The sequence below is a fragment of the Coffea eugenioides genome, chromosome 3, assembly GCF_003713205.1.
Source record: "Coffea eugenioides isolate CCC68of chromosome 3, Ceug_1.0, whole genome shotgun sequence".
Classification (NCBI taxonomy): domain Eukaryota; kingdom Viridiplantae; phylum Streptophyta; class Magnoliopsida; order Gentianales; family Rubiaceae; genus Coffea; species Coffea eugenioides.
In genome coordinates this window covers 10,698,291-10,708,097 of record NC_040037.1, presented here as the reverse complement: position 1 = coordinate 10,708,097, position 9,807 = coordinate 10,698,291, and the positions used below count along the sequence as shown (strand labels likewise).

Here is a 9,807-nt window from a genome sequence, read left to right as displayed (position 1 = left end):
AGTAATTGCTATGTTTGTACTTGTTATCGACTTTTAATTCAATGAATTATATTTGAGTATCGACTTCTTCTTTTAAATTGCTATATGCATTCTGCTCTTTGAGATAATTTTACAAGTCCCTTAGGATTTTGGTTGATGGAATGTACAGCAGGGAGGACTAATTGCAGGTTGCTTCCATATAAAAAAAAACAGGGAAAAAACTCCTGGCAATTAAAAGTGTCAGCATAGCTTAGCTTCGAAAAACACTAATGACAAATGGGCATGTCGTCCAAAGCAGTGTAAATTCACATGGCTACGTGTCCTTAAAGTCATATATTAAGACAACTAAAGATGCCTTCATAAATTGGATATACTACTGATCCGCTACTGATGTTCTAATGCTATACGGACACTTTCGATTATCACAAAAAAAAGTTTTTGTTGGCAGAGGGAATGCTATAGCAGCATGGTTTTCCGGACACCTTTGAATGTTGCTAAAGATTTGAGGCTATCCCCACATTGGAAGGGACAACACTCGTCCTAGGTGTGAGGATAGATAAAATGTCAGGTTAGATTATCTATACTGACACTTTTAAATGCCGCTAAATGCCATTTTTGTTGTAGTGTGACGATTTTTGAGGTATTTCACGGGGCTTCAGAATCAATGTGTTTGTAACTTCTGTCACCATTGTGGAGTGTAATAAAAAATAAAAAAAAAAGCCACATGAGGGCGTTCGGTTTAAAGGAGAATTTTTGTTGAAAATTTTTTAGTAGGAGAGAGAGGTAGAATTTAATAAACTGAAAAGGGACAGGCGGATTAAAATCCATAAACTGAAAGGGGACAGGAGAATTAGAATCCAGAACCTCTATGAAAAATCTACTTTGTGAAAATGCATGAAATTCATGGAGTAAATAATAATTTTGGAATTTTAATAACGAGCACGACCTTTTATTTTTGGTGGCTTTCTACTTCTATAACTAGTACCTAAGTGTTAGGTATTCACATAATAAGTAGGGTTTAGTTTAGATGTATCAACGAATATTGACTGAACACTAGTTAAAAGACTTTATAAAGTTTAAAGAAATGATTTAGGAACCAATTGAGAAGATAAGGTTATCTATGTAGAGAGTGAGTATCTTCAACATACGCGTGTGTGTGTGTGTGTCTATTTTGAATGAGTATTCAATTTCCCACTAATTCCTGTTCCTAACTTGAGTATCAAAAGGGGAATTACATTTCGAGATATGCTTCAAAACCCTTATCCTGCTTTTCTACAGTGAGATGTATTTCAGGCATGGTTCAGGTGACCTCCCTAACATACTGATTTGGTCTCGGCTCCATGATATTACATCTGTTGCGAACTTGGGATAAATATCACATTTCAGAAGTCTGTCCGGCTGTATTAGCAAAATTTTCTACTATTATCCGATATCAAAAGTAGCTCAGGAACTTGTAATTGTGCATATGGAATATCAGGGCGAAGTCATCAGAAAAATAGAGCCCATTCTTGTCAACCATTTCCACCAAAACCATCCCAGAGGTCCTCACCCCTACGGTTGGAAGCTTTATCCTATGAACTCCAGCACGATTATAGACATGGTTTTGCTTAATCGTCCTTCCCCTTGGTATATCTACAATTAAGAACAACTCATCCCTCTCCTGTTAGAAAAAATAAAATAAAAAGAAAAAGCCAAGGCTTTCGAATTCTTGTATAAGCAATCCTCAAAAAAAAAAAAAAAAAAAAAAAACTTGTGACATGAATACAAATTGCATTTGCAAGAATCATTATTTTGAAATAGTGAAGATTGACGTTAACAAACTCCGTTTGAAAATCTGCATAACAAATATTTTTTTATAACTCAATGGGAATTGAACAACACCAAAGAGTTTGACTCCATTTATGTGACATGAGCTTTAGAAGATAAAAAGAAAATAGATTTCTATGCATATGTATGTCTGTGTATATCTGAGCATTTTTCTGCCTGTGTGTTTGATTGTCCATAAGTTGGACTACTTCCTATTTTCAGAATCCAGATTCATTTCGAAAAGGAAAAATATATTTACACCTCATAAGAATTAAAGCTAATTTGCAAAATCTGGAGTATTTATTTCTCAACAATTAATCATATCATTTCTCATCTATTATTTGCAACTCAACTTAGTTTTATACTTTTGACAAATATCAACCTTCAGGCAATTTGGTAAGTTACAATTATTAAAGGATGCAATTACGTTATCTTTTCTTTTTTATTCTTTAATCAAAACAAAATCAAGTTATTAATGTATAATTTTGAAAGAAAAAAAATAAGGAGAGAGAACATTAGCTAATTAAAGACATAATGGAAAAATATAAAATGGTATAAGAGAGTTTAATTATTGCATGATAATTTTCCTTTACCTAAACCAAAGGAATTCAATGCCAGAAAACAACACAATCCTGCATGAAATAATCCACATCCAAGACTCATTTTCCTGTCACATAATCTTCATCTCAACAGTGTCAAATTTTCAAAGCATCTAAAGGCCTTGTGATCCTATGTTGAATGTTCTCTCTAAAGTGTCGTAGATAATCTATGACATTCTTGTACAATCTCGGATTTTTGTCATCAATGAGTCCCTCCGCGGGTTTGATTTCACCGGACGAAGGTTCAGGACAAGAGAAAAAAGCTAGGGATATTCTCTCCCTTTTGTTGTTTGTGGGAACTCTATGTATTGGACTTTTGAATATGCCGTTTCTCATTATCTGCAAATCAAATAAAATCCAAGTTAAAATTAAGAATCACCTAGAAAATAGATGAAACTGTTGATTTTAATTGGAAAAAATGGCAAATTATTCTAACCACCAATGACATTTTTTATAAGTACAATAATCTCAATACCTATCAAGTAATTAAACATATCCCTCATCATGCTTTCTATGAGGGGACATGATCAACTTCACAATTTGCTTCTTTTTACTAAGATAGAAGAGATCTTTGAAATTACATGAATGGAAACGAAGCATAACTACAGAGCTTAATTAACAAATGAGGTCATTTACGTTTTAGTTGCTGCAGCGGAATATGCCTTTTTTTTGGGTGGGGGATAGGGGGATTCTAACTGAGACCTCAAGCCTTATATACGAGGAAGAAATGAGAGAATTTAAAAGTTGAACCTGAGATTTCATGGTCATCTAACTAATATTTCTACTGGTTAAATTGATTTTTCAGCGCTTGATGCAATTTACCCCTTAAAACATGATGATTTGCGACTTCTTATGAAACTTGTGTGCTTCTTTAGTTTGTCAAGTTACGTATAGCTAATGACACTATTCAAGTTTTATGTTATTTTTTTTCTTTTTTTGGGTTTTTTTTTTTGTTAGTCTTTGTTTAATTAAAAAGTACACAAACAAACAGTATATGGTAAAAAGAAAAACGATTTAGTCACCTCAACTTGATCACCAACATTGACGACAATGGCATCTGGAGTTAGTGGAGTTCTATGCTACTGATTTTTTTGCAAGACTTGAAGGCCTTCCACTTCATCGTCTTGCAAGATAAAGGTAATCCCAGACGGATCTGAATGGGGCTTGTTGGCATCTAAAACATCCGGCCATGGACATGGAGGATAGAAATTAAAAGTCGAAAGCAATCTCGGATTTTCTCCAAATTGATGCAGAAAACAATTCTCCTCCAAGTTCAGTGACTTTGCCATAGCTTTAAGAATGATTTCATTCATCACCCTCAGTTTTTCTGTGTATTCAAGCAAAACCCTCCTACAAATCGAGTTAAAAGTTCTTGTAACATCAAGAATTTGACTAACACAAAGGATTTTGTTTAATAAACCTCATAAAACTAGATGCATATTTCGAGAAATCATATTTTTATTTTAAATATTAAGAATTGAATTACCTTTTAAATAGAGACAATTGAAATTTCCCGGCAGAAATGTGGACATACATACATATGGAATACAAAGGGTCTAAACTTATGGGAAACAATTCTTTCTGTCCAAAAATATGCAAAAAGTTACCTGAAATTTTCAGGACTTTGTGGCCATTTTTCAGAGTTCCTCTTACTTTCAGGTAGCAGATGAAGATAGAGATGTTTATTCCATCCAATGGTTTGATGGTTTTTGTGAGTGTTACACAGATAGTCATTGGCAACTCTGGGATACTTCTGTTTCTCTTCCAATGGAAGGTTAAAGAATGTTCTTATGATTTCCAGCACTTCATCTAGGAATGAAGTACTCATTCCATGATTAATTGCCTAAAGTTAAAATTAAGAATAATAAAAGAGAATTAATTTACTTGTAATGTGACCAAAGTATTTTCCCGCCAGCTAATTGAGAGCACCAATTGCATGAGATGGTGTAAATAATCAAATAATAAGTATAGCTACCAAACCATTGTAGAAACTAAAACTATAAATGGTAGTTTATAGTGTTTATCCGCAGGACCTATTAGACATTACAAATTCTCTGTAAGCTTTAATCTCCACCTTCATCTTTTAAATGGTGGAATCTCCACCTTGAATAATTGCCCTAACAATTGTTCTGACTCCAATCCTGTGGAGTTACCATACCCGAAAAAAAAAAGGAAACTAGAAATACAACTTATAAGAAAACATGATGTGCTTAGAACTAATCTAGAGGGTTAGACTGGTGCTGGAACAAACCTGAAAGTAACCAGATGAACTCGGAGCTGAGCGCAGTTTCCTTAGTTCCACCTCCACTTCAGATGAAAGAGAAGAATTAAGAAGGCCAATATTGATGGTTGGAATCTCCAAAAGTGGAAGGGTGGCATGGTTGATGCTTTCAACGCCTTTGATGGTAGGTTTTTGTTGGAAGCTATTGGAATTGATGGCCAATTCATCAGGTTTTAGTGCATCAGCCATGGTTTCTTTGCAAGTTTCTTGATTGACTCGAATAAACAGACAAGTCACATCTTAATGAATTTCAGTGATGAGTTGTTGTAAAGATTCTTCGGTTCGGTAGCTTCACCTTTTCTCACCTAATCAAGAATATGGAAATAAAATAATTTCAGCGTGAAATATTTTTTTGTGAACTTGATAGATATTAATATAAACAGAAAGGTAGATCTGCTTCAATAAAACAAAGCTACCAGTTAAAATACCGGTTGACATTCTGTAAAGAGGACAAAGGTAGCTCGTACTTAGCTAATTCTTTTTGCTAATATACCTCAATTTATTTCCTGCACTTATGACCGACCTCAATTTTCAGCTACAGTTCCAGAAAAAGTTTTGGGCTACATGCCCTCTATTGAAATTTTGACACTTGCATATATATATATATATATATATATATATAGTTTAATCATACTTAGTGATTTTGAATTTCCAATAATAGAAAATAAAATGATACAGATACTATAATTTTGAAAGTTACACAACTTTTTGCCATTAACTTTTTTCATGTATATCACTACTTATCCAGTAATTCCTCTATTTTAGGTAAAAAAAGTGCCCAGATGAATTGAAGATTCTTTAATTTGATAGCTTCACCTAATCTAGAATATAAAAACCAAATAATTAGAGCTGGCAGAATCATTAATTCAGTATGTATGCCCATACGTGCCCTGTCGGTGACTAACTTCGAAGCGGACAGAACTCGGAAGTTGCTATTACCTTTTTCTAAGACACCTCAATAGTTCAATTAGTTTATAGTTGTGACAGACCTTTATACCACCAGCAATAAGGTCCAAACAAGAAAAGAACATCAAACTGAAGGAAAATTTCGGTCCACAGATGATTGAAAATTTGCCACATATACTAGTGGTTCAAATATATCTAGTCTCAAAGAAAATATACTTGGTTGTTATAAGTTTATTGTATTTTGAGATAGAATTTATTTAAAGAAGGGCGGTTTATTATTAGGGATAGCAATTGAGGCGGATGGCCGTAGGCACCTACCCTGCAGGGTTTGGGGTCCTCGGGGGGGGGGGGGGTGGGTATTTTTTCCCCTGTTTGTGCGTGGGAGTATACCCCCGCCCCGCCACCCGCTAAAAAATATATATATATATATATTTAATATTTAATTTAATTAGTTACAAACTTATGATAATGATATTATTAGTTATATGTATTATATAATGTATATTAATATATGTAATATAATTGATATTATAAATTATACTAATAACTATATATGTCTACTAATAGAAATTATTAATTAGTTATACTAAATTTACTAATACATTTATACTAAATTCCTAATGATACTTAATACAATAACACTTTTTTCTCAAAAAAAAAAAAGTGCAAGCACAATAATGAATTAGTGATGCTATTTGTACCAAAAGTAAAAATTTGACTACTTTAGTTGTATTTATTTCATCATATTAGATTGTATTCAAATAACTTTTGTTTGATTGTTTTTATGAGTTTCAATTGTGAAATTATAATGAATAATAATTTGGTGATGTATTGATATTTTAGTACTTAATTATTTGCTAAAATTTCACTATAATAAAATTATATAATAAATTTTTATTAACCCCGTGAGTGCCCTGCAGGGAACCTGGGCGTGGTGGGAGGAGCAGGGGTAGGGACGGTGTAGACACCAAAAAATTTTATATTATTTATTTTTATTTTTATTTCATTTATTCATTTTATTTATTTTATTTTTATTTCTTACTTTTTCTAAAGAAAATCATTTCAATTCATTCTTAGAAAAATTAGAAGGAAATTAGAAAAGAAAAGGAAAGATAGAAGAAAAGAAAAGAAAAAAGAGATTCATCAGATTTTTTGTAAAAAAAAAAAAAAAAAACTGATCCACGCGCGCGTGCAAGCACGAGCGCATCACCTTCTTCCCGCTTCGTACCAGAAGCAAGAAATGGTACGTTGCAGCTGGCAATTTGGATGCAATTTTTGCTCCATTTTTTTCCCTTCAAGTTCCCTAGCCAAAGAGCCATATCAGCTTCCAATTCTTATCCTAAAAAACAGCTGGGAAATTGATCTAATGGCTCCAAATGAGCCACAAAAAACCAACCCATCTCCACCATTGATCTTAGGATTTAGGGGGGTTTTTGTCTCGTTTAAATACCAACAAAACGCAAGGGTTAGGGTAAGAAAGGAAGAGGGGCAGCGTAAAAGCAAAAACAAGAAAGAGGGTAACCAAAAGAGGAAAAGAGGGAGTAAAAGAAAAAAAAAAACAAGATTTTCTGGAAAAAAATTTTTTTATCTGGCTGAGCCATCAGCCTGCTTTCTCATCAAATTCCAATCATATTTCAAGCTTTTGGGACTGTTTATTTGCTTTTAAACTTTCCTGGGATGTATTATAACAACTTTCATGCAGAAACAATTCAGGAAAAACAATCCAAGTCCATCAAATTGAGGCCCAAATTCACGGAGTCGTCAGCCTTTGAAGAAATTTCATAGCAAAAACTGAGCTTCCATTTGTGATTTTCCCACGTTTGGATCCATTTCCTTTACGGTGTAAAGCATTGTTTTGACTTTTAAAACATCAAAGGTAACCCTTTAAACTCTCTCCCTTCGTATAAGCTCGAATCTGTAACAGATTTCTCCCATTTTGCTCTCTGCTTTTTCTTTCCTTCTGCTGCATTTCTTGTAAACTCTTAGCTTGGGATTTCTACCATATTTGTATGTGATTAAATATGATATTCAAGTGATGAGTTTTTCTTGAGTTCCAGGCTGCATGATCTCGTTTTGGTCCAAATTTTTTATGATTGTTGGTAGCACCTTTAGTTGATGAATGAACCCAGAGTTGCGGAAGAAAACTTCAGATTGCATGGAAAATCTGAAAATTATATTTTGACCACTCAACTTTATCATAATTATACTATGGCCTTAAAATTTGTGATATTGAATCAATTTTTCCCCTTTCAAGCCTTAAACCTCTTTTGTATATTTTAAGCATGTTTTTTATCAAATTATTTTTGGATTTTAGGACATTATCAAAGCTTAATAATTTTTGGTAGATTTAATACATTAAGATTTGGGTTATTGTTTTTGTTGGGCTTATGTCAAATAGATGTTGTGTATATTTTCTTGGGTTATGACTGGGCCTTGGAGGCCAAAACCCATGCATTTTTGGCTGGGTTTGCTTGGACAAAAGAGTAGGCTGGCCTGTGTTTTCTGTTTGGACTTTCTCTCGGCCAGGGAATCATTAGCCCAAGAAAATAACAAAATTGACCCAGTGGTCTGGTTCCTTCAGAAATCTGATACGGAAATTGCAGTTTAGTCTCTATTCTTCTGAGTAATTTCACTATAGTCCATTTTGATTTCTTTCAATTAGGTCCCTAATTTAATTTCAATTTAGTCCTTAAACTTTATCTTTCTTTAATTTTGACCCCAAAATTTCCAAAAATTATAATTTGATCAAAAAATTTCTTAACTTTTGCAATTAGATCCCTGATAGCTTTTTTTTCTTAAGCACTATTTGTCTATCTTCTTTAATTGATAGTTATGCCGCATTTAGATGCATTTAATTAATAGATATTAGGAATTTCATGGTTATTTATATTTCTTTATAATAATGAATTGAATTTGCTATATGTTTGCATTTTCTTTTTAATTATTAATTAAATTGATGCTTTGATTATTTTGTTGATTTTGAAGCATAAATAGGGTAAATGCCACCCTATTTAACCACAACTTCAAGAGAGGCATCTTCTATTATTATTGTAAATTCTTTTATGTACTCCTACGTGTTTTTTATGTGTGATTGCATGTTTTGAGTGCTTTTTTCTTTTATTTACTCATTTTATTCATTTTAAGTTTCATTTTTTTTAATTATTTGGGAAGCATTTAAATGCCAAATTGTAATAGATAGATGTCCAAGAAATGTATTTAGTTAGATAAATGTAATAGTCAGGTTATTATTTTTCAAATTCCCCTCTTAGATTGTAGTTAGGGCTCCAAATGTAATAGTTAGGTCATTATGTACGTTTTTTTGCTTGTATGCTTGCATGCTTGTGTGCTTATGTGTTTATTCGTTTTTTTTAGAATTTTTGCATCTAAATATTATGCGTATGTGTTGTGTGCTGTATGTGTTTTATGTGTTCATTTACTTTAATTATGCTTTGCATGTTTTATTTATTTATAATAAATGCATGACGTCATCACACTAGTCCAATACTAGTTGTGGCCTTTCTCCTCGATTTCTCACTAGTCCAACGCTAGTGAGAACTTATAGACATGTGCTAGTCCAATGTTAGACCCTTAGGGCTACCTACGCGCTAGAGTTTCATGTTTGTATGACATTTATCACATTTCATGCATATTTTTATTTTTAGGGTCTTTTTCTCACCTTGCATGATCTTTTCTCTATATATTATGTCCCTTATCCTTATGTGCGTGAAATATGACATTTAGACTTACATTTCATTTAGGAAATTAGAAGTAGGTTAGTCCATTTGCTTGACTAGGTTAGAAGAGTCATCCTTAAAATATAGAAAATGAACGAGTTGGGTTTCTTAGCCTTAGCACACTCTTTCCCCCTTTATAAGAAGGAAAATTATGTTACGAATTTTAGTCTCCTGTATCTATTATGTTGCATTCTTTTCTTTTAAGTCATGTGTATTTATCTATATATTATAATTTTTGCTTTTCTTCAAGTCTCATTTTTTGCATATTTGTGACCTCTTCAAGGAATCACTCTTGAACATCCCAATTAATGTGATTTGCACTAATTAAATTTTGAAAAGATATTTCGACCCTCCCGATATTCCCCTAGGTCTAGATTCGCATCCATATAGAAATATTCTAATGTGATAAGTTTTATAGATTAGATTAGGAAAATTTTCGACTAAATCTCGCAACTAGCCTTGGTTAGATTGAAAGGGTGCCTTAAGTTTGACCCTATCAAAT

At 32.8% G+C, this 9,807-nt stretch overlaps 1 pseudogene; it reads right to left on the bottom strand.

The window, feature by feature from the left end:
• Positions 1-2,480: 2,480 nt before the first annotated feature.
• Positions 2,481-4,854, bottom strand: LOC113766024 (annotated as a pseudogene).
• Positions 4,855-9,807: the final 4,953 nt, after the last annotated feature.